Here is a 24,922-nt window from a genome sequence, read left to right on the forward strand (position 1 = left end):
CTTATATAAATGAAAGTGATGTCATTTCTGATGTCAGTGAGGGCAGTGTTCACATGCCAGCAAGCAGTGCAAGCCAAGTCCTTAGAATTAACCCTTGAGGGGGAGGGAAGGGGGATGCCAGAAGGTAACACTGACACTGAATCAGTCTCTCTATCCCCCCTTCCTCCAGCTACTGCACTGATAGATGTGTCTGATGACAAAATGGTAAATTGTGTTGTTTTGCAATCTAACCCCTCTTTGCAGACTCCCTGTCTTGAGATAAGCGAAGCTTGTGTATTAGCTGTGTGTAGTTTGCCTGAGAGCCATCAGGAATCTGACCCCTTGGGGGATTTAGTAGCTGTTGCTAACGAGGAGGGATCCCTAGCAGATGCCCACTGCATTAAAGAGCTGTCTGACTCTCAGCTAGAGCAACTAGCTGACATGCTATGGCCCTGTCAGTCCCATTTTACAGGGAAACCTGGAAAAACACACTTGTTCACACATCATGTAAACACAGGCAACCAGACCCCCTCAGACAGCCAGCATATTGTACTTCCCTAGAAGTGCTAGAAGCAATGAAAATAGAAATAGACAAGATGTTGCAGCTAGGGGTAATTCAAAGTCTCACAATTCTTGGGCTGCCCCAGTGGTACTGGTCCCAAAGAAATGTGGGTACGCCCGGTTCTGTGTAGACTATAGGAGGTTGAATCTGCCACAGTGTTTGATGCTTATCCTATGCCTAGGATAGATGAACTACTAGATCAGCATGCCCAGGCATGCTACATCACTATCATGGATCTCAGTAGACCGTACTGGGAGATCCAATTGTCACCGAAGGCACGCGAGCGCTCCACATTTATCAGCCCATTTGGGCTGTTTGAGTTTTTGGTCATGCCCTTTGGAATGAAAAATTCCCCTCTGTCCTTCCAGCGCCTGGCCAATGATCTGCTACAGGGCCAGGAGGGACATGCTGTTGCCTACCTGGATGACATTGCGGTGTTCAGCCAGACCGAAGAGGTGCACCTGATCCATCTGAATAGTGTGTTAGGCCGAAATACTGAGGCGGGTGGGACTATCAATGACTATCAAGCCAGAGAAGTGCCAGCTTGGCATGCATAAAGTGCAGTACTTGGGGCACCGTGTTGCCTGGCTCTGGGTGGTACACTCCACCCAGAGCCAGACAACGTAGAGGTTATCACGGTGTGGCCGACCCCTACCACGAAAAAACAGGTCATGTCTTTCTTAGGTACAGCTGGGTATTATTGAAAGTTCGTGCCCCATTATAGCACCCTAGCCAAACCTCTGCCTGACTAAATAAAAAAGAAATTACCACATTGTGAGAATGCTGAAAAATCTGCTCTTGCCCAGTCCCCTGTGCTACAGGCCCCAGATTTCAAATGGAGATTTATAGTACAGACCGACGCATCTACTACGGATGAGGAGCTGTCCTTAGCCAGGTGACAGCGCAGAGGAAGGAGCACCCTATCATTTTCCTAAGTAATCATCTGCATCACCACTGGGTATCTTGGGAAAGCTACGCTTTTTCCTAGCAGCAGTTGCCAAAGAAACTGAGGGAGGATGGGTCGTCATGTTATGTACCACTTGAGCTGTCAGCTTGCTGACCAGGAACTCATTGCATCTCTTGAGATCTGGTTCCTGGCAAAACAAATAAAGTACTTGATCTACAAGTCCTACATAGTTAGCGGAATTGCTTAGTTTCATCTCCTCCTTCAATTTCTCTAGCTGCTTTTACAAAAGTCTAATTAGGGTAATCATTTGACTCAAGCTAACAGTGTCCGAACTCACTTTACAGGCGACTACTTAGAGTGGTTTCTGCACCTTGCACAACATGGAAAGTATTCTCAACTGCGCTAGACTAAAGTACATGCCACCTCAAATTTGATTCTTCTTGCAGCAGTTGCAATCTCCTACATGCTGTTGCAGAATGCAGAAAATTACCCAAATTATATCTGGCATCTCCTGCATGTCCTTGTCATTTTTTTTAAAAGCTTAGTACCAACAAGTTGATTGTGTGAGCAAAACAGGGAATGTGCTGTAATGCTTTCACAATATTGGTGGCGTTATCACAAATGACATATCCTCAGTAGAGTCCAAGTGGGATAAGCCATGTTATAATGGCATCCCTTAGTTTTTCAAACAGGTTGTCAATGGTATCTTGTCTGTGGCCCGAAAAATTTCGGGACATTTTCGGCATTCTGCAACAGCATGTAGGAAATTGCAGCAGCTGCAAGAACAATTTATTTTGCTCTGCCACCAACTGAAGCAAGAGGTGGTAACAAGGTGGAATTCTACACTTTATATGCTTGTATGGATGGATGAACAGTGAAAAGCCATTCACGCTTACTCCACAAGCCATGACATTGGGAAAGGATGGAGAATATATTTTAGTCCAGCGCACTGGAGAATACTTTCCATGTTGTGCAAGGTGGTGAAACAATTCAAAGTAGTCACCTGTGAACTGAGTTCAGATACTGATAGCTTGAGCAAAGTGATTCACTTAATTAGACTTTTGGAAAGGCACCTTGAAAAATTGAAGGAGGAGATGAAACAAAGAAACTACTCTTAATTACGTTAAATATGTTGAACTTATAGATGAAGTACTTTAATTGGTTCACTAGGATCGAAGAGTTATCAACTTCTGGAAATCATATCACTACATTTTGGCGACTATGCTTGATCCTAGGTTTAAGAGCTATGTCTTCTCTTTATTTCCCCATTGTCCCAGATCACAAGAGATGCAATGAGCTCCTGGTGAGCAAGTTGACAGCTGAAGTGGTACCTGACACGACGGTGTCCCCTCCTTCAGTTTCTCAGGTTACTGCTGCTAGGAAAAGACTAAGCTTTTCTAAGGGACCCAAGGATGATGCAGATGATTCAGTAGAACATTTTGATATTTGGTCTGGTCTAAAAGAATTGCCCAAAAATGGTGACAGCTGTGTCGTAAAATGAACTACAAATTCCACGAGGAAGTCCTTTACTAGCTTTAGATCAAAGTACAGATACTTCTGTAATGGTGGATTCCAGTCGGGATTAATTAGTATTGAGTGATGATGATATACACACTGATCAGGATGATGACAATGTAGATTGCAGGTGCTGGGATCTACAGAGACGGAAGCTAGCTGATGCTGGAATGCTTATTAATATTTGGGTAAAATTACATGTTGGCAATTTTATGTTTTTCTACAGTAAGGTTACACCTTCATTAAATATGTGTTTTTTTTCTTTAAAAAGGTAAAAGCTTTTTTTTATATTTTTGTTTTTGACATTTATGTTACAGAGACTTCTGTAATGGTGGTTTCCTGCGGGGTTGATTTAATATTGTGTTAGGACGATATACATACTGATGAAGGTGAGGATGAGACTGAAGATGATGATAACAAAAACATCTTGCCACTGTAGAGTTCATTGACAGCACAGTTACCTTAGCTGGCTTAAGTCCATTGTTACCTTGTTTCGTGGGGGGGGCCAAACAAACTTCAAAAGTGGCACTCCTTGTCTCTGAAGTGCTTTGTTTGTTAAAGTGTGCGTGTCCTTTTTAAGATCCAGTATAAGGGTGGATGGAAATGTCCCAAGGACAATTCCATCTTGCACCACTTTTCCTTTCAGCTACCGCTGTGTGCCAATGTTCCCTACATGTGCTATAAGTGCTGAAGTTTGTTTCAATTGCTTCTCTCTCATACGTGTGACCACATACTTTTCACTGGGTTCACCATCTCCAACTGTGTTATAGGAGTGCTCTGGGTGATAGTGATCTCCTCGTCTTCATCTTCCAAATCTTTTGTTTGCAGGGGCCGGTGACACACCCATTTGTTTTCTCAGGTCTCTTAGTTGTTCTTTAAATTGGACATATTTATCATTCTGCCTCAGGGCCTCCTCTGTATTATTCTTCTGAAGAGCAGTGTATCTCTCGTGTACAAGCTCTCTTAAATCTGTGATCTCATCCAGTGGGTCATCTTTTAATTGAAGTATGGTCTCCTCAACTTTATCTAAATATTGGTTTAAATCTCTGTTCAATGCAGCGTATTCCAAGATGACGGTTTCCATGCTGCCCACATGTTCCGTGTCACAGTCTGTCTCAAGCAGATGTAATGCCTCTCCTCTTGTAATATCCATTCCTGTGTCTATATAAGTTTGGCAGTTCTTCAGGGATGAGAGAGAGGTATCCAGAGAGGAGAAGGAGATTAAAGATGCAGCATGAGCAGACATGGTTTAATAATGTAGAGTTCATTGACAGCACTGTTGGACTTAAGGCAGCTAAGCTATTGGTAGCTTGTTTTGTGGAGGCCCAAACAGACCAAGCACTTCAGTCACAAAAGTGGCTCTCCTTGTTGCTAGAGTGCTTGCTTTGTTAAAACGTACATGTCCTTTTCAATATCTTACATAAGGGTGTTTGGGAGGGCCCAAGGACAATTCCATCACCACTTTTCTTTTCTATCACTGCTGTGTGGCAATGTTTTCTAGATGTGCCATGAACTACCGTGTGTTTGTGTCATTGCTCTGTCGCTTAGCATCCAGCCAGGTCACTGCAGTCTTTGTCCGAAAGTGGATGAAAATAATATTGTGACCTGGGAAGTTGTAAAAACTTACTGGAAATATTAGTGTTATTGAGTTGGTTAATAGTAATGTAAGAACAAAAAAGAGCAAAAGTATGTGATTTTAGCATATTTTAGCTATTTTTCTAAAAAATACAGATCCAAAACCAAAACCAAAACACGGGGGTAAGTGAACATCTCTACTTCCAATATGCTTATGCCATTATGTGAATTCATAAGCAAAATAAGTAACCAGGAAGTATGTTATGGCCCTGACCCTGACCATAGAACATTCCAGGCTGCTGGATGAGGCCTACTGACAGTTCAAATAAGCAAAAACTATATACTAGGAACCTACGTTGGCTTCTTGTGCTCTTCAATGAAATGCTGCTCCCAAACTTGTCGGGTGCAATTAATGAAGAATGTAATGTAGCTTGACTGTAGCTATCAAGGCCATCCCCATACCAAATAAATAGAGATTGCCAGACTCAAGCACTCCGCTCAGGTAAAATAAATCCACAGATTTTAAATTTGAATGTAACCAAAGCCAAGGCCCTAACCGAAAGCTAAAGGATTTAAATTGGTTTATGCAGGTTACTAACTGGTAATTTTAAAAAATACGGCATTTTTAAAATTAATGACATAACTATTAGTTACCTTTTACATTCCTAGCTATAGGTGTCCATTTTGAGGTTCAAATGATAGAAATGTAATGCAACATCTCTTTATCTATGATGCATAGTTTAAATAAACTAAAAAGACAAGAATTTGGAAAATATGAGGATTTAGCTTGAATAAGGACTTTGACATCCCACCAGATTACCTAACAGAAGACAAAAGAGAAGAGCAAATGCAGTGGCAAAATGAAACTATTATTATTATTATTATTATTATTATAATAGTTTATTTATAGGGCGCCACAAGATTTCTGAAGCGGTGTACAGAATACAAACAGTGAAGCATACAGGGTAAAACAGTACAGAACAATAAACAAATAATACCAGGACTCCAAAAACTCCAAGCATAGCTAGAACAGTGAAGTTGGAGCAGAAGAATAGGTATAGAAACAGGAGGGAAGAGGGCCCTGCTCATAAGAGCTTACAACCTAATCTAGAAAAGTTTATGGGAAAGAAACAGCTGACACAATGAGGATATGGTGATTTAAAATAAAGGGATTGTGTAATTTCACAAAACATTATAACATAATGGTGTGTATGACACCATTTTCCCAAATGGAAAAAAATCCTGAAATGGCATGTGCTAATTGCAACCTTAATACCAGTATGTTGGTGGTGTTGCCTGTGGGAGATGAAGAGTGGTAATGAAGGACCAGGTTGGGAACAGATGCCTGCATTTACTGCAAAATTGGTCAGATAAGGAGCTCACCCTCTTTTGATGTGCAGCACGAGATATGCTGATTCTGAAACTTGGACCTGGGGTATACTCTAACAATGCAGAGTTGAGAGGGCTGAGTCCTGTATCCATACTCAATAGCACATTTGGGTGCAACCTGCACAAATTTGCCAGGGGAGCATTAGTCCTCAGGTGGCTTTTCAATCTACCGAGTCACAATGAGGCATTGCAGGTGAGGCAAGTGACAATGTCAACATCCCACATTCTGCACTGAAATGGCAAATGGTTTAATGCAAAGCAATTATTTAGTGACAACTGCATTTTAATTTCTGTGCAACAGGTGGAAACTTCAGTAATTTGATGTGTTTTAAAGTTGCACTGTAGCATAGTGTATAATAGTGCATTCTTAAGTGCTAAATGAGTAATCAGGGGCAGGCTGGAAAATCTTAGCCAGGGGGGATCGGGCAAAATTCTACTCAGCAGCCTATTTTAAAGGGAAAAAAAAGTAGGTGGTCCAGTGACCCAGGGTAAGGTAGCCCTCTATGGGACTTGCCCGGGGGGCAAATGATCTTCTGCCAGGGGCGGATCTAGAAAATAAATTTACAAGGGGCTATTTAGGAAGGGGGGGGGGCAATTTAGTCTCCACCCCCTTTTTGACAGCTAAGGCTGCCTACGGCTGCACATTATGTACAGGTCCATTCGGCAGAGACAGGCCTGGGAGAGTGTGCTGCCTGTTTTTAAAACACAATCAGAGCAACCGGGCAGCACACTCTCCCTGCCTGTCTCTGCTGAACGGACCTGCACATAGTGTGCAGCTGCCGGCAGCAAGCCCCTGCTAGAAAATGACACCATATGCTGCAAAGCAAAGCAAATGCTTGTCAGAATTATGTGCATAGAGGTCCATTTGCTTATATTATTTTTTAAAGACCTAGGGCTAGATTTACTAAGCTGCGGGTTTGAAAAAGTGGGGATGTTGCCTATAGCAACCAATCAGATTCTAGCTGTCATTTTGTAGAATGTACTAAATAAATGAAAGCTAGAATCTGATTGGTTGCTATAGGCAACATCCCCACTTTTTCAAACCCGCAGCTTAGTAAATCTAGTCCCTAGAGTAAAGTAAATTGATTTTGGGTGCTTTATTTTAACACTACTGTATAAGCCAGGGCCAGTGCAAGCTCTAGGGGAGCTCACTCACATAATAACCAAGCGCCACACTCCCAGCATAACACTGACATGGATGAGGAGCAACAGCCAGCAGCTCCACATGTTAGAAGCTGCAGATTGCTTCTCCTTAATGTTAGCAGCCGGAAGGGGCGGGTCAGACCGCTATTAGGGCCGGGGGGTAGGCCGGCCGGCCGCCCCCCGGGTGCAATATAGAAAATTTTCACCGGCGGCCACATCTGATTACATCAGATGCGGCCGCGTCAGCACACAGGCGGCCGCATCACATGACAGGGGATGCGGCCGCTTCATCAATGACGGGCCGCATCCCATTTTATGCGATGCGGCCGTCTGTGTGCCCCCCGGCCATCACTCTCCCAGCCCGCGCCTGGCAGCCGGTGAACCATATGGGGGCATCACTTGAGCATTATTCAGTGTTTTAGGTGCCCTCTAACCATTAGTGCTCTAGTCAACCAACTAGGTTCATTTAGTGGTAGCGCCAGCCCTGGTATGAGCCCTATCAGGAATGTATTTGGATTAGAAAGAAGCACAAGATATAACACACACATTGCATGTTTGGAGAGAAGAAGAAAGAAGTAATTAGATGCCACAGTTTTGGTGTATGAATATAAGTGTATGAGATGTAGTGTTAAGGATCTTCTTAATCATAGACTGGTGGAATAATCTATTTATCTGATTTAGTATTATTGCAGATATAATTTTACCCTACTCTGCAATCGTGCTCTTATTACAACAAATTAATATGTGCAAATTAGAAAAGCATGTTGAGTCACATGAAACATATCATTATCATAGGGCGGGACACCTGCCCATCAGAAAGAAGAAAAAAGTATCCATTCATTTACCCTTATCAGCTGCATGCTGTGTAAGCAGTTCCAGTCTGGGATCGCCCATGGGGCGGGACACATGTCCGTCAAAAAAGCGACCAATGGGAGGACGAGAACGAACAACCTATCAGTTGCAACCTTCCGGAAATGGCGCCTATTTAAAGTCCCAACACTGCTTATCACTTCAATTACGATCCCTGAGAAAGCCAGCAGGGCGAAACGCGTTGGATGTATACCCCCATACTCAACACATCAGCCAAGGCTGTCACCACATTTATCATGAACCCTTTCTGAACATCGCTCCATAAACGGGATTGAATCGTCGCATGCGCATGTGCACCACACTCTGGAAACATCAAGCTATCCGCCTGGCAGCAGGACGCTTTCTGCGTCCCCACGGTAACCAGCTAGAGGTAACACAGAAGTGGATTAGGTATACGGAAGCTTTTGCAGCTAAGCTGTAGCCCTGAAAACTTCAAGGGTAAGTCCGATTACCAGCCTCAATCTCTGGTCTTCATCCGTTGGACACTACTGCCTAGGTCTTGAATAAGGAATTTATCTATTAACCAGCTACTGTCCACGGACTGATTCATTGTAATTCTCTAATTTTAGCCATACAAGTATTGGCAGTGGGAATTTATTTCTCACAGGACTTGGTTTTTTGGACTATATTTTGTATTTGGACTTTACTTTGCTTTTCTGTTTTATTGTGTTTCTGTTTTGGTTTTGTTTTGTGCTTTTTGGTTTTTTTGTTTAATATCCATCCGATTAGCATAACTAAGTTGTGTTATATTTTGGATGCTGTGCTTCAAATTGTAAGCCATGCCGACATGTCACTGATTACTGTCAATTGAGTTGCAACTCATTTTTACAATTAAATGTGCTTATTACATGTTTCATGTTGCAGTTCCATTTTCCATTAGCGCCCAGGGAAACACCACTTAAAAAAATGTATTAAATACAATTATAATAATTTATTAGAATACTAAGCAGTATTTATAAAAATATTGTGACAACAGTACGTAAAACCATGAGTACTAAAGAGTTAAAAGTAAAACTGTAAATATCTAAATATTGCAATTGTACCATCTTACGGGATGCAGGCAATCTGTTGACACCGAACCTGTAGATAGTCAGACTGTCAACACCATAATGTGGACAGTAAGAATGTCGACAGGTTTAGTCTGTCTTCGTGGTTAAAATGTCGAGATTGTGACTGTTGACAGTTTGGAAAGAATTCAAACGGCAATGCCATCGCCATCCACCGGACAAGCCAGCAATACAGCCGCCAGACCTGCCAGCAATACAGCTGCCTTACCCGCTGGCACAATACAGTAAATAATAAAGTAAGAAAAAGTAAATAAAAAGTCAGTGCATAAATTTTAAAAAAAAAACAGCGTCCCCCCCCTCTAACCCAAACAGCTTAATCCTAGGGATGCCATGCTAGGCTGGTAATAGCAAACTTGGGGTACCATAAGTGTGGGGTCCCCCGATTTTAGAAGTACAAACACTAGGCAGGTCAGACTTGATTCCCTAGGGGCACGGGGTTTGCAAAAATGAGAGTTTTGCATTGACCCGCATGTTTTAATTTTGAATGTGGTTTTCTTCTAAAACATGTTCATGTTTTGGTTTTGTGACAGGTTTTGCAATAAAAAAAAGGAAAAAAGAATTTGGTTTTGGATCTGGATTTCATTAAAAATTGTGGAAAAACAGGTAAAATAACGTCATTTTGAGCTCTTGTTGCTCCTATCTTACTATTTATAGCAATAACATTCTTTTTCAGTAATTTCCAGTCTATTTTCTAATGATCCCTTCACATTTGTTTCAAATGTCATCAATTTTGGCCAAAGTCTGCACTCTGCAGCGAGCTGTCTTAATAACAGACTTTGTAAATTTGCCATCATTGCATTTGCTTTCTCTCATTCAATTCCAAAAATAATTAGTCTATATGGTTCTCTAACTATATCACTTAGCGAAAATTGTCAGCCATCATTCTTTACATATGTTCTGTGCCAGGGCCAAAATATGTCCTTTTAATGTCTCAGAATTTGGACTTTCAATTGCATTTTCAAGATATGTTTTGAGCAACCAATTCTGCATCCATTTTAGTATTATACATACTTACATGTATGAGAAGGGCAACTATTGGCTTATTTGAACTGTCTATTTTACTTATTTCTTACACTTCACTAAAAGAACATATAAATATTATTTATATACATTTCATATTTATATAAATGGGTCTTGAGGACCACCTCCACTGCAAGTCTCGGGTAGTACCCTTCACCCAGGGGTTGGAAGAAGCTTCCCTGGGGAGACTGATTCAGAAGGGCAGCATTACGGCACAGAGCATATAAGTGAAACAAGGTATGAAAGCTCTGCTCTTGGCTACAGATGAATGTTCTGCCCGTCAAGAAGTGCATAGTACTAGTCTTTGAAGTTTTGTAGTCTATTTAGTATTATAAATGTCTAACTCTATTCATTCATACCACTGTCCATCCAATGACCTCTGCATGTTACTGTAGCTTCACTGTCTATGATGCATATCCTGTAACATTCAAAATGTATTGTGTTTGTAGTCTTTGAATCTTTGTAATATGGGTACAGGCCACCTTCATCAATCATCATCCTTTTTTATTTATATAGCAGCAAGGTTATGAAAGCTCTGCTCTTCGATACAGACGAATACTCTCTCTGCCAATCGAGAAGTGCATAGTACTAGTCTTTGAAGTTTTGGATATGGGTGAAGACCAACTTCGTCTATCACCATCATCATTTATTTATATACAACAAATTACGTAGCGCTTTACAATTGGGTATCTACTTGTCTAAATATCTACTGATGCCTCTGTTCATCTAATGAAATCAAATTTTTATTGGCTCTTCACTCTTCATGATGCATGCTGTCTAACAGTCCAAATGTAGTGCCTGCATAGTGTTTCAACATTTTTATTTCTTGTACCTTACACTACATTTTTTAGTCTTTTTTTGGGGTGTGCAGCTGCGCTGACACACCCAAGCACCCTTTATTTTACTATAGAAGTCACTGAATGAAAATTGACAAATATTGAAAAATAGAAAAAAGGTTAGAATATACAGTGTTTTATTGGGGTGTGCAGCTGCATTGACAATCACACGCAAACACCAAGTTTATTCAAAATGAATTCAGATGTCACTACCCCACACAAGACTACTTTCGCTTCAAAAACTTAACATTTTAAAATAAATAAATATATTTGTTTTATGGATTCTGCTGCTAATAGTCATACAGCAAAGGCACATTGTTTTCCTCTACTAAATATATTACATAGTTCAGAATGATATCTAACTCATTCGATATACTAGTACTATTATATATGCATTTATAACAACCATGGCCCATCCAAACTCTCTGAAAGATTGAAATTAAAAGCAATTGATCAGTAAACTATTTTAGCTGACTGATCTCTACAGAACCGCTTTATAATAATCACACAATTCTATTACTTTCTTCTATATCCCTCTTCTATCCCTCTTTCACTCTGAATGCTATTTTCAGAGCAGAACACTGCAGCTAATCTCCTCCCTACACTCTGTCTGTTCTAAAATGGCACTTGAGAAAACAAGGTTGAGCTATATATATATATATATATATATATATATATATATATATATATATATATAGATGTAAACCCCTATACCTGGGAGGACCTTTGCCTTATGAATTGACAGTGAAGAGATTGTGACCTGATCGTGCTGCTCTATGGGATAATATTACAGATAAGCGCAAAAGTTTTTATTTCTGGTACGCATACACCCGTATAAATTTGGATTGGGTGACCTGTAATTTATGCTGAGGGTCCTGACATCTGCTATACCCTTGTTTTATGCTGTGAATTATCCACATGTTTGGTTCACTTAGGTGATGCATTGTGGTCTTTGGTTTCCTCCTCACCGGTGTTAAAGTCCCACTGTGGATTCGTGTATGATTCTATTTATATTATTGTACTACACTATTGTGCGCCTCATCCTCCATCTTTTCTCTACATATATATATATATATATATATATATATATATATATATATATATCACAAGTTTTACATGTAAGTTATTCCGGTAATGACGTTTTGCCTCATTTTGAGATCCAAAATTGGCGTGCGAAACCGAGCCATGACTCGTTAAAACTCGGTTCCCAATGTTGGATTTTGTCGGACTTCACCAAATATGAACCACTCATCTCTAACAAAAATAAAAACACCTGCTCCCCCTACCCCTTAGTGGTACCCAGGCCTGTGTCCAAAACACTAGGGCTCTTTCCACACCCCTGAGCTATGGGTGTGGGATAATAAAAATATTCTGTAGTGAAAACACCACTTTGGTCCTGTGCATTACAGGTTGCAGCAAGCCCAGGCTGCCATTAACAGTTTGGGTATGCTGGTTCATGTAGTACTACAAGCACCAGCATACCCATGGCAACCAGCCCCGTCTGGCAAAGCCTAGTGCTGGTAATAGTAAAATTGGGCGGGGGGGCTGCACATTTTTCCACCATCACCCCCACCATTTTGCTAGTACCAGCCTAGGCTGGCAGCACTATGGTTAAACTGCATGAGGGTGGGGGGTGCACACTGATTTTTACATGTATGTACTGATGTTTTATTTTAATTTTTTTAATGTATTATGCCAGCGGCTATATTGCAGGCAGGCAGCTGCTGGCGGTTGCATTGCCTTTTGAATGTCGACATGGTGACTGTCAACTTTACAAAGGTGAATATGCTTTTTGAAGATATGCAAATAAAAACATTTAGGAGTAGTGTCCATATTTAAGTCTGCCATAAATATACAGAGCGAGCACTGTATGGACCTCATGCCGAAGCAAGGAATTAATGAGGTAGTCACCATCCTACTTAGTTTCTTGTGTATGATAGTTGGTACCAAAATCTTTAGGTCCCAGAGAATACCAGGAACACAGAAGCATTGTTTTTAAATAGTTTGCTCTCTGTGCATGAATTTTGAACAATATATACGGTTAAAATATCTTACCTTCTCCAGGCACTGTATTTCTCCCTGGCACAAATAAAGTAAATCCACATTTATTTTCCAAAACTTCAAGTAAAATGTAGTTAACAAAATATTCTATGGAATTAGCCATAGGATTTTCATGGCAACCTCTGGGATAGATCACATATGCATCATAATCTTTTCCATCTGATAAACAAAGGCAAACATAACATTTGCAAGCAGTCTCTCTGCGCAAGGCATATTTTGCATATTTATATATTGACGATGTATAGTATATATCACATTTTTTTATATTCTTATTAAAATGTAATAGCAATAAACAGTGCTGTAATTAGAGCTAGTGCTGTTGGGTTATGAAAGGAGTAGGTAGGTGTGTTCAAGGAATAGGGCAATAGAGCTACGGGAATGATAGTATTGATGTGCAGAGCAGTAATGTAAAGAACTCTAGACACCATCCAACTTATTCAGCATCAGTCACACTGAACAAAGAAAACATGCAGGTTTTTATACTTGATACTCCTCCCACATCCCTAGCTTGATGGGCAAGTGACACTCCCACATTCCCTTTAAAAAGGAGTTCTCTCAGCTGCTCTTATTTGATTGCCCTTACTGTAGACACACCCTTCTAGCTTGTTGCATTTGTGGGAAACAGACACTTCCAAAGCATGTAAGTTAATCAGACTCTATACTTTTATTTTGTCACACATGTGTTTTCCAACTGTTTATCTTTAAACTAGGTGCACTGCTGCACAAATGTGTAACACTGTTTGTATCCTTCCTCTGCAGATTGCCAGCTGAAAACTTCACTGTGTTACTATATATATACTGTATATAGACTGCTAAATGCATGAAAGAGGATGACCACTTACAGTAGGACAAGACAGAAATAATTAGCTACATAGTGGATGAAGCATAAATAGTATTTACTATAATCACTGTCTTTCCATGACATGCCAGCAGAAATGAGTGACTGAAGAAATTATTGCTTCCCTGGTGTGAGATAACTAGTGTGGAGTGGGGGGCAGCAGCTTCTATTCTTAACGATGTGGCTCTGGACTGTGACATATTAGCCCAGTTGCACAACTGCATTCCAATATAAACATGGAGCATCAGAAGTTGGCAACTTCATAGGCAAGAAGATGCCACTCCATGTCAGCGACTAATACTCAGTATGTACGTTTCACGGTGACTATCAAGACACAGAATGTGTGACATTATGTCACTGATTCAGTGATTTGTGCACCTCTTGATTTGCCTTGTGGTAGCACCATCACTATATTAATCTAATTTTTTCAGCGGCAGATTATCCATCTCTCCAGTGCGCAGAATCATATGCAGTACCAAACTGTCATCTGCCCACTGTCAACCAGTTTAAAATCAGTAGACTGAATAACTGTTAACAAAGGTTATAACAGACAAACCAATGCCGATAATGTGGTGGTGGGGGTGATACATATGCAGAGGATTGCATATAAACCCTCTACAGGTGGTTATGTTCAGAGATTCTGTAAATGCATATTTTATATACAGTTTTGCTGTTACAGCAGTAAAGTAAAATATATATACCGATAGGTTCAGAATGATGACCAAATCTGACAGAACATTACAAATCACAGACAACAGTGGCCTATTAGCCAGCTTTTCCTATAGTTATGAATACTCATTCTGATTTCATTAGATATGAATCATTTTTAGTTAATATATAATTATATAAAAATTATTTAGAACTCACCATTTTGTGAATAGCAATTTTTGAAAATGTATCGACACAGCAGTACTAGATCAATTCTGAAATGTGCATATATGAAGTACAATAAGCCACTTGTAAGTCCAATGACAAGAATACCAACAATAATAATCTTTGTTCCATCAGTTTCTGTAAAATAAAAAAAGTGAGTTGCAATAACTTATATCTGAATAACATAACCTCTCTGTATGCAAATTTGTTTTATACTTGGCCGATTTTCCCATTTTGGTAATATGTGGATCGTATTAGGAATGACTTATGGCAAAGTGCCCTTGTGGTGAGAGTAGAGGAGAATTAGTTGGATGAAACAGTGCTGGAGAACAAGGAACAATAATGTCAAAGCTGCCACTGCCAGGTTAAGGGGCCTATTTAAGAAAAACTTTTTACAGCAGCATAAAAGATGATGCTATATTCTAATTGTATATTCATTTCACCTTTGTGACGTATTACAAACCACTACTGGGGCAGTAACATTGCACCACTGGCATGGTTCAAATTCCCTAGCACCTCCCTTGGATTTTGCTTTAATTTTCTCATCAAAGAGGTCGGGGGATAAATAAGTGAAAGGTGTCAGGGAAAAATTAACACATCCCACATCTGTGTGCAAACACAATGCTGATTGTTATTAATACATTAAATATTTTAACTCTATGTTTAGTTTAGCATGAGGCTTACCTGGAGATTTGAGGACTCTTGATGCTTTAATTACTCCTTTCATATTGTAGGCATACTTGCCAACTCTCCCGGAATGCCTGGGAGACTTCCGCATTTTGCGAGAGTCTCCCGGACTCCCGGGCAAGTGTGGCAATCTCCCGAATTCTGCCCACTTCACTAGGAAGTGCCCACTTCCTAGTGAAGTGGGCAGAATTAGATCCCAAACGCCGCAATTCCCGATGAATTGCGGCGTTTAGCCCCGCCCCCCGCTGTCAAATGACGCAATTTGCGTCATGGCGTCACAGGGAGGGTGGCCGAAATGACGCAATTTTGGCCGCCCCGCCACTCTCACGCCTCCCTTCCACTGGCTGGCTCCCAGAAGGGAGCTTAAGAAAGTAGGTAAGTATGATTGTAGGCTATGCAACTAAAATTAGATGTATAGTCTTCTTCCTCCACTTTCAGAATAGTCAGAATAGACTCATGTGACATTTCATTTGAAGATGTGCTGTAGTTTCTGTATTCATAGTAAATATTGCAAGTTACTAGATGAAATCCACTCACAGATTTCAAGAACTATACTATGTGCTGCAAAGACGACAATACATCATCTACTTTTGTGATACCCCAACCAAACCCTGAGTACCTCATGCTATACATATATGGAAAAATATAGATATATATGTATGTACACTTAGCTATATTTATCTCACTGCATAATTTGCTGTAATTACCTATATTATCTGTTGTAATTGCTTATGGAAACTGATTGTGTGTGCAGGTATCTATGCCATTGCCTACATACACTATTAAGTGACTTGTATTGCTTTAAAATACAAGTGGATTTTGAGTTTAATATTGCATGTTGTGTCAATAACAAATAATTTTATAGTAATTGTGTTTTATTGTAGATGTGTTTTTTGCTTAAAAACTCAGTTAAAACATTTGTTTTAGAAATCTGCAGAGAAGGGGAAGGGGCTCTGACTAGACTTGTGAACCCTGAGGCTGACTGGAGAGCTGCTAGGTTAGGCGGGAAAGTTCCAGGTTTCAAAACTGAGGGGCTAAACTGTTGTTGTTTTTATGCCTGAGAAGTGAGGCTGAGAGTATAGTGATACGCTGCTGAGCTTCCCCAGCAGTGAGAACAAGAGCATTGAGACTTGTGTGAAGTCTTGAGAAGAAAGAATTATGAGAGAGGCCATTAGCCGAAGGAGTTTAAAATCATGTGTTGTGAGCTGATAATGTTACTCACCACTGGGGGGTTTTAAGGCTGTAGTGTAATCAGCCAATTAGGAAGGAAGTGGGAGTGTCGTGGAAAGAATATATCAAGCAGTGTGAGAAGGAGAGAGCTTCCTGTTTCCTGGATCCGGAGAAGCTGCAGCATCAGGCGTAGTGTCTGGCTCCCCTTTGGTTTATTCTCTGTGTATCTCCCTGTGGTTTGTTCTTGCCTCTCTCTTTCTCCTTTCTTTCTTTCTCTTGTCTCCCCCTTCGCTGCTTTTTCCCTTCTTTCTTTTCCTTCCCCCCAACTTTTATTCCCCCCCCTTCAGTATGTCTTCATCCCGCCCTAGGAGATCCAGGTCCATTCCCGCCAGGTTCGCGGGGTCCCCTCCTCCTCCCTCCTCCCTGTTAGCAATGTGTTCCCCAGTTTCCCTGTCTGCCCCCACCGATATCCCCCTCCCTCGCTCTGCCCAGGGACAAGCGGAGGCTCTAGTCCCCTCCGGGGACTTCATAGCGGGAGGCAGCGCTCCCGACCGCAGGCCACGTGACTCGGCCGCCGCGAGAAGTTCTCGCGGGGCGGGGCCGAGTTGGCTACGCAGAGCCAGGGCTCCGGAGCGGGTGGCTAGGCCGCTTGCGTCCGGAGCAGTTCAGCGCATTAGGCGCCACGCCAGTGCCCGGGGCAGGGGATCACCTTCCCCCGCCCCCGGGGTTATCCCCAGCTGCCGTCAGCCATCTTTGTCCTCCTCCCCTGCCGCCATCGTCGAGCAGGTTTCATCTGGGGCACAAGTAGCAGGTTCCTCCCCCTTCAGGGACATGGGTCAGTCCGGTGGGCAGTTGCATGGTTCTCCTTATAGAGGCCTGGGACCAGTTATTTTTGACCCTCTACTTCCCTCGGGGTCTCTTGGTCGGGGAGCTGTTGTCAGTGGGCTTCAGTCCCTTTCTCCTTCTGGGCCCCAGGTTTTCCGGCAGCAAACTCTCAGTTCCCCCTGTGGGTCTCATCAGGTTCCCCTCCCCCTCCTGCCCCCTTTCCGCAGTGCCTCTCCCCTTAACCCCCTCCTTTCCCTGCCCCTCCCCCTGGTCTGGGACCCTCCCCCCCCTCCGGTGTCTTCTCCTCTCCTTTTTTCTGCTGATATCGGGTCCCAAGTTTTGTCCGGGGTATCTTCCAATAGGGCCCCTGGCTTGCTGGGCCCAGCCCCTGTTGTTTTCCCTCCGGGGGGTGGTGTTACATCACACCAGCTGTCCCTTTCTCTTGGTTTGGCCTCTAACAGATCTCTAGTTCCTGACCCTGCCGCGGTAGGGCCGTCTCAAAACTATTTAAGCAATTTACCCAGGACAGAGGGACCCCCCCCCTCTTGGTCTCTGCCACACCCCCCTAGGGGTTATGGGTCTGTAATTGAAGCAGGTAACCTGTGGTCGGCCCCTTATCCAGCCTTAGCTGGCCAGTATTTACATTCTTACCCTCAACCCTCCTTGGTTAATAGTTCTTCCGTTTCTGGTATGGATTCGTTTCCTCCGGTTAGTCAGCCGGGAGTTAGGGATCAAGGGGTTCCCCCTCAAGCGGGTTTCCTCAGTCATCTCATGGTCAACCCCCCAGCGTCTACCCCGGATGGGGTTCCTGCTCAGCAGTTGCGCAACTTGCCTACTCCATGTGCTAACGTCTCTTCTTATCCAGTTTCACAGATGCAGCCACTTTCAGTGGCGGGGCGGACGGGCATGGACGGAGTGGAGTCGCAGGTGCACCAGGAGGTGGCGGCAGGGAGTTCGGCAGGGCAACAGGGGTCGCAGCCAGTCGCTTCGGAAGGCAAAAGTGGATCGAGATTGGATCTTCAGGAGGCGCAGGGAGCGGCCGGTGAGTATGACGGTTCTACTATAAGCAACACATACATGTCCAGTTCAAGCATAGATACCACCAGCGATGAGTCAGCCCCTTCTTCCCCTAGGCAGGGTCAGCGCAAGCTTATTAAAATCCTTAACACCCACTTCGGGGGAACTAAAAGGAAGAGCGTAGATCGGGCAGTGTCTTCCACTCCGGCTGGAGGTCCCCTGGTTAGATGTGAAAACACAGCATTGTTGATAGGAGTTAGGCGCAGCATGAGGCACAAGATTAAGAAAGGTCATTATGTGGATATATTCGAGCTGACGAAGGTCGCACAAAAAGAGTTGGCAGCTGCGTGCGCGCGAGGGGGAGTAGGGGAGGATACCTACAGAAACTTTGCCAACTGGCTGACAGGGTATTGCGTTTTCTCAGCCTGCTATTTGGAAACCAGACCTGATGCAATCATAGACGTATGGAAATATCTTCACCTTATTAATGAGATGCATAGTTGCGAACGCCCAGGTACCTGGAGGTTGTACGATAAGCTGTTCCGCGAGAAGGTGCACGGTCAGCTTTATATGCCCCTGGCTTTTAAGGACGTGGAGATTTGGTTAAGGTTAAATAGAGCCCAGGTATGGGAGGTGAGCATAGGATACGGTCCCCCTCAGGTAGCCAGGTTTCCGTATGGGGGGAGACGAGGTGCTCCCCAGTCTTCCAAAAATCGCTGCTTTGCCTTTAACAATTCCTCATGCGGAAGGGGAGATGCGTGCCGGTATAGGCACGTCTGCACCAACTGTCGAGGTAGTCATCCCATCAAAGAATGCCCCAGAGGTGCCAGTGGAGTCGGTAGGGGACGGGGAGGGGCGGGGGGTAATGTCTAAAGCGGACTCCCCCATTATTTTCCCAATCCTCTGTAGATGGCTGGCTCTTTACCCAGATGCGGCGCAGGCCTCTTTCCTTAGAGAGGGTTTTCGCCTTGGTTTTCGTCTCCCCATAAATAGTGGGGTGGCGGGTACTGCCGCTAGAAACCTTCGCTCCGCATACGTGCACCCCGACATACTGGCGGAAAAAGTAGGAAAAGAGATAGGCCTTGGGCGCATGGTGGGTCCATTTTCATCCCCTCCTATTCGGGATTTAGTCATTTCCCCGGTGGGAATAGTACCTAAAAAGACTCCAGGGAAATTTAGACTAATTCAGCATTTGTCTCACCCAGCGGGTAAGTCAGTTAATGATGCAATTGACCCACAAATCAGCTCAGTGGTGTACCAGTCCTTCGATGATGCGTTAGCACTAGTAAGAGAATTTGGCAATGGAGCGCTGATGGCTAAGCTGGACATAGAATCGGCTTTTTGCCTCCTCCCGTTGCATCCAGAGTCCTTTAAATTTATGGGTTTTAGAATTCAGAAAGATTACTATGTGGATCGGTGTCTGCTAATGGGCTGTTCAGTATCATGCGCATATTTTGAGGCTTTTAGTTCCTTCCTCCATTGGTGTATCGGGGCAGGGACGGGACATCGCGGCATTGCGCATTATCTGGATGACTTCCTGTTTATAGGTCCGGCTAATTCCCCTTGTTGTAAGGAAACATTGTATGCTGCACAAGCGCTATTTCGAGTGATGGGGGTGCCAGTAGCTGCAGACAAAACAGAGGGCCTGGCCACATGCCTGATGTTTTTAGGTATCGAAATTGACACATTGGAAGGCTGTTGTCGTTTACCATCTGATAAAGTGGCTAAGTTACAATCCCTGATACGAGAGGTCTTGACGGTCCCATCTTGCACGTTGCGTAAAGTTCAATCGTTGCTAGGTTCTTTCAATTTTGCCTGCCGAGTAATACCCATGGGCCAAGTATTTTGTAGGAAGCTTCAGCTAGCAACGTCAGGCTTGCGTAGTCCCCATTCCCAGGTGCGATTGTCCGCAGAGATTAGGGAGGATCTAGGTATATGGAGTCGTTTTCTAGTGGTTTTTAACGGTGTAAGAGTATGGCCAGCACCCGCAGTAGCTAGTACATCTTTGGATTTGCATACGGACGCATCAGGCTCGAAAGGTTTTGGCGCCTTTTTCCAAGGGGAATGGTGCGCGGCACCCTGGCCTCAGTCATGGAGATCCGAAGGCTTGGTGCGAAATCTGTTAACGTTAGAATTGTTTCCCATTGTTGTGGCTTTGGAGCTGTGGGCTGTCCGGTTGCGCGGCAGGAGCTTGGTTTTTTGGTGCGACAACTTAGGTGTAGTGCAGGCTATTAACAAGCAAAGCGCCTCCTCACGCACGGCGATTAATTTGCTCCGTGTCCTGGTGTTGAGGTGTTTAGAGTCTGACATTACCTTTCGGGCACGTCATGTTCCTGGCGTGGATAACCAAATAGCCGATGCTCTTTCTCGTTTTGAATGGCAGCGCTTCAGATCTCTGGCTCCACAGGCAAGTTTAACCGGCTTACAGTGTCCTCCTTATGTTTGGCAGATGGTCCTTTAGGGATAAGGTGGCTAGCAGAAGCGTCCTTGGCTCCGGCAACTAGGAAATGTTATCAAGGGGCATGGGAACGTTGGTTGAATTACTGCGCATCTTGCGACAGCTTCGCTTCAGGTCAGATTCCCTCTATTACGGGTTTTATGTGGAAGTGTTACAACGAAGGGGTTTCTAGAGCAAAGATGGGGTCCCTTTTGGCTGGTATTTCATTCACGGCTAGGTTGAACAGCGCGCAGGATCCCACAAAATCATTTCTCATAACTAAAGCACTGAAGGGTTGGTCCAGGACTCAGCCTACAAATAATGACACTCGCCGGCCGATTGACGGGCAAATTTTAGCCAGATTGATTGAGGTGTTGCGTAATTTAGCTACAGATAACTACGAGGCTTTGCTATTTGGGCTGGCTTTTTCAATGGCGTATCACGGAGCCTTTAGGGTTAGTGAGTTGGTAGCCAGATCTAAGAACGACATGGGGGGAGCTTTGTTGTTTAGAAATGTTATTTTACAAACTAATGTGATACGTTGTAAGATAGTCAAATCCAAAACGGACCAGTTAGGCAGAGGTCATTGGTTAGCGATTACGGAGCAGCAGGAAACATTCATATGCCCGGTCAAGCTGGCCAATCAATTCGCTAAAATTCGCCCCCCAAGGGAAGGTTTGTGGTTAAGTCATTTGGAAAATACACCAGTAACTAAATTTCAGTTCAGCGCTTTGTTAAAACGGGCCCTTGGGGAGGTTGGCCTTAACCCTGTTGAATATGGCACGCATTCTTTTAGGATAGGGGCGGCCACCGCCGCTGCGGCCAGAGGGGCATCTGTCAATGAGATTCAGGCGTTAGGGAGATGGAAGTCACAGGCCTATAAGAAATATATCCGGCCGGATAAATGAGCCTTGTAAGGGCTCTTGTGTATATATATGGTCATGTTCTCCCCTTATGTCCCTCATGGTTCTTTATCGCTTTCATCTCTGCTTTTCTCATCTATCACTTGGTGACTCAGGGTTATGCTGCTCGCTGTGTTAAACGGGGGCATGGAGGGATTTTTCCTCTTGTTTTCCTTGGCAAGGCCTGATTAGTGTGTATGCCTCCCGGGGTTAACAAGGGGTTTTTACCTTTATATGGGTTACCAATTTTCCATTTCACTTTGTTAAGAATTAAAGAATAAAGATAATTCAGTTTAAATAAAAATAAAATGAAAATGAAAAATAAATCAGTCAATAAACAAGACAAAATAGATAAAATTAATTGCTTTTAGAGCTAAAAATAGGTTCTTCTTCCTTTCCAAGATTCAAATTTAGTTGGGGTGGCCCCTCTGGTAGGGAGGGGATACCTCAGCGATTTGTTAAAATTGACATAAAAATAAAAATAAAATACAAATATAGTTCTGTGTGTTAACACGGCTGTTTGGTGCACGTTTCTCAAACATGGTTATGATTGATGGGACTATTCATTTTGTTTTAGGTTTTTCGGTGAAGAAAACAAGGATATGGGTCGTGGGTCATTCATTTATCTTTTGGTCGGCGAAACACAGTATAGCGGAGAGGTGGTCCGGTTTCACACACCCAGTTGACATCCGCTGGTTGGGTAAAAGGGGCATGGTATGGGCGGCTTTGATTCCCACGTTAGGGGAAGAAATAGAAGTACACGGTACCCCGGATATAGTGGTCATTCATTTGGGAGGTAATGATGTAGGAAAGGGCAAATCCCTTGATTTAATCATTAATATTCGTGAAGATCTCGCACAAATACATGCCCGATGGCCTTCAATGAAGGTTTGTTGGTCCAACATAATACCTCCATTGTCCTGGAGATCATCTATCCCCCCGGCCACATTGATAAAGGTGGTTAAAAAGATAAATGGATACGCAAGGCAGAACATTAGGGGCACGCAGGGGGTTGTCATTAGTCATCCTGGGTTAACGGTAGACAAGAGGCATCTTTTTAGAGCAGATGGGGTTCATTTGTCGCCAGTAGGAACGGTTTTGTTCATAGAGAGGATTTTTTCAGAGCTCAAGGGTTTAGTTCTTTCTTTAGGTGGCGGGCCGCGTGGTCCGTAGGGCACTCGGCTGTGGCAGGAGAGCATGGCAGTCATAAGGTTGTTAAACATACGGTACTTAATGTGTTGGCAATATAGCCTTGGTTCCCTCAATGTTATTAGACTCGTTGGTACTCTTGTAAGGAGTATCAGGTTTTTGCCTAGAAAGGGCTTGACCAGTTTGAGTTCAGAGGGTATTGAGTTAATTTATAGTGTATAGTACCGGCCAATAGTTAAGGTGTTAACCTGGGTTGGTGGAAAGGAGGCGATCTTCCACCGTATTGGTTCATGTTGGTTTTAGTTGGCTGCCCTTGCTCTTCGCCACCTCTATAAAGAAAAAGGTCCAAATTGCTTATAGCTTTTGATAGTATTGATAGTAAAATAAAATAAAGATAAATAAAATAAAATAAAATAAACATATAATTTAAATAATAATAATGTAATAAAAGGACCTTTTTTATTCCAAACTTAAGTCGGTGTCCGTGTCTTTATTTTATGGTTGTATATGTGGGGATGTTTTAAACAAAGAGGGGAATGCATTTGAAGGGTAATCAACACTATGCATTTTAGTGAAATTCCATTTTTCTGCAGCAGAGTCTCTGACACAGGCTAAACTAAACGGTTGTTAGTGAGAATAGAAGATTCCCCGCTGAAGATGCCCTCATAAGAAGCTTCAGCGGAAGGTCATCCAGAGGGGGCTCTAAAAAAAAAAGCACTCTCTTCACAAATTTCAGCTATTCTTTACCCTCCCAGCTGACAACTTTAGTGTACCACTGATTCACTGACGGAAATGTGCAGATTGATTCCAGTGACAAGGATTAATATACAGTAGTAGGGGCATATATTAAAAAAATGTATGCCCCTAATACTGTAAACGGCGACATAAAGAGCCAGACATTCCATAATATTAAGTGCAGCTTTGTTTAAAACACCATTCTTTTAATTTAATCAGTTAGAGGCCTGACCCTAACTCATTACAAACTTTTTAGGAAAAGAGAAATCCAGGCAGACAAATAAAACTGTTAACCACTATAGATAATTCATGCTAAGAAAGGACTGAACTGTTTAGAACTTCTATGCAGTCACGGGCAGGCTGGGCAGGGGGCCAGGGGGACATCTGCTCCCCGGGCCAGTCCCATAGTGGTCCACCATCTGCATTTTTTTTCCTTTAAAATAGGTTTCTGAGTCAAGTCTTGCCCCCCGGGCTAAAGTTTGCCAGTCCTCCCCTGTATGCAGTCGGATGAAAAGTGTCAGAATTGAGGAATTACAGCTATTGCACCAAGAATCTCTAGGGTCACTTGCACCTGCAACAAAGAGGTCTCCTCTCCAAGCCTGTAAAGATTAAATTGCACGTATCTCATTGACTTAAAAATAGAAAGTTTCCTATTTCATACATATGACGATTTTGAACTTCAAATCACCCATTATCTCCTGCGATTTGCTGCTATTTTAGCTTGATACATTTACCCCAGGAGTCAGTTTTAAAGTGTAGAGAAATTAAACTCACCTCAAGCTGCAGAGTTTTACTTGCCCATAATCAGTGGCAAAGCTAGGTAGGTAGCTAAAAAATTAGAGACAACTCTTCTACAGAAAAGTACTAAACTATATAATGGAGAATAAATGTTTAGGTTGATATTTACTGCACAGTAATTTTCATATAAACAGGGTCTTATGGTTATCTTGCCAAATCTGTATATATACCATGTTGGGTTATTGAATCTGAATGCTATTGATGTGTATAGATAATTGTGATTAATGCATCAGTTAATGTTATGCCATTATTTATGCCAGAGTTGATGATTTATTTTGACAGAAACGTCCGGGGACCCAGTAGAATGACTTCAGTAGAATGAAAGTGTTACCTGGATTGTGAACGTGAATTTTTGTTATATGTGAATGGTTTGAAATTGACATTAACTTGTTAAGAAATTATGTTATTTTCAAACTCATATCAGAGTCCCTCCTCCTAAATAAAGTGAAGCTATCTTGGAAGATACTGATGTCACCTTTATTTTTGTGGCTAACCCTGTTTACCTCTCTGGTTTAAGAGAATTCAAAGAATCAAACCCATGAAGAGAATTACCTTGGCCTGGTAAAG

The 24,922-nt window shown here is 42.7% G+C and overlaps 1 protein-coding gene across 1 annotated transcript in view; it reads right to left on the minus strand.

The window, feature by feature from the left end:
• IL18R1 (interleukin 18 receptor 1) overlaps nucleotides 1–24,922 on the minus strand; it is a 105,111-nt gene that overhangs the window by 79,837 nt on the left and 352 nt on the right. The window lies entirely within an intron of this gene.

The sequence above is a fragment of the Mixophyes fleayi genome, chromosome 2 (assembly GCF_038048845.1).
Source record: "Mixophyes fleayi isolate aMixFle1 chromosome 2, aMixFle1.hap1, whole genome shotgun sequence".
In the NCBI taxonomy this organism is placed as follows: domain Eukaryota; kingdom Metazoa; phylum Chordata; class Amphibia; order Anura; family Limnodynastidae; genus Mixophyes; species Mixophyes fleayi.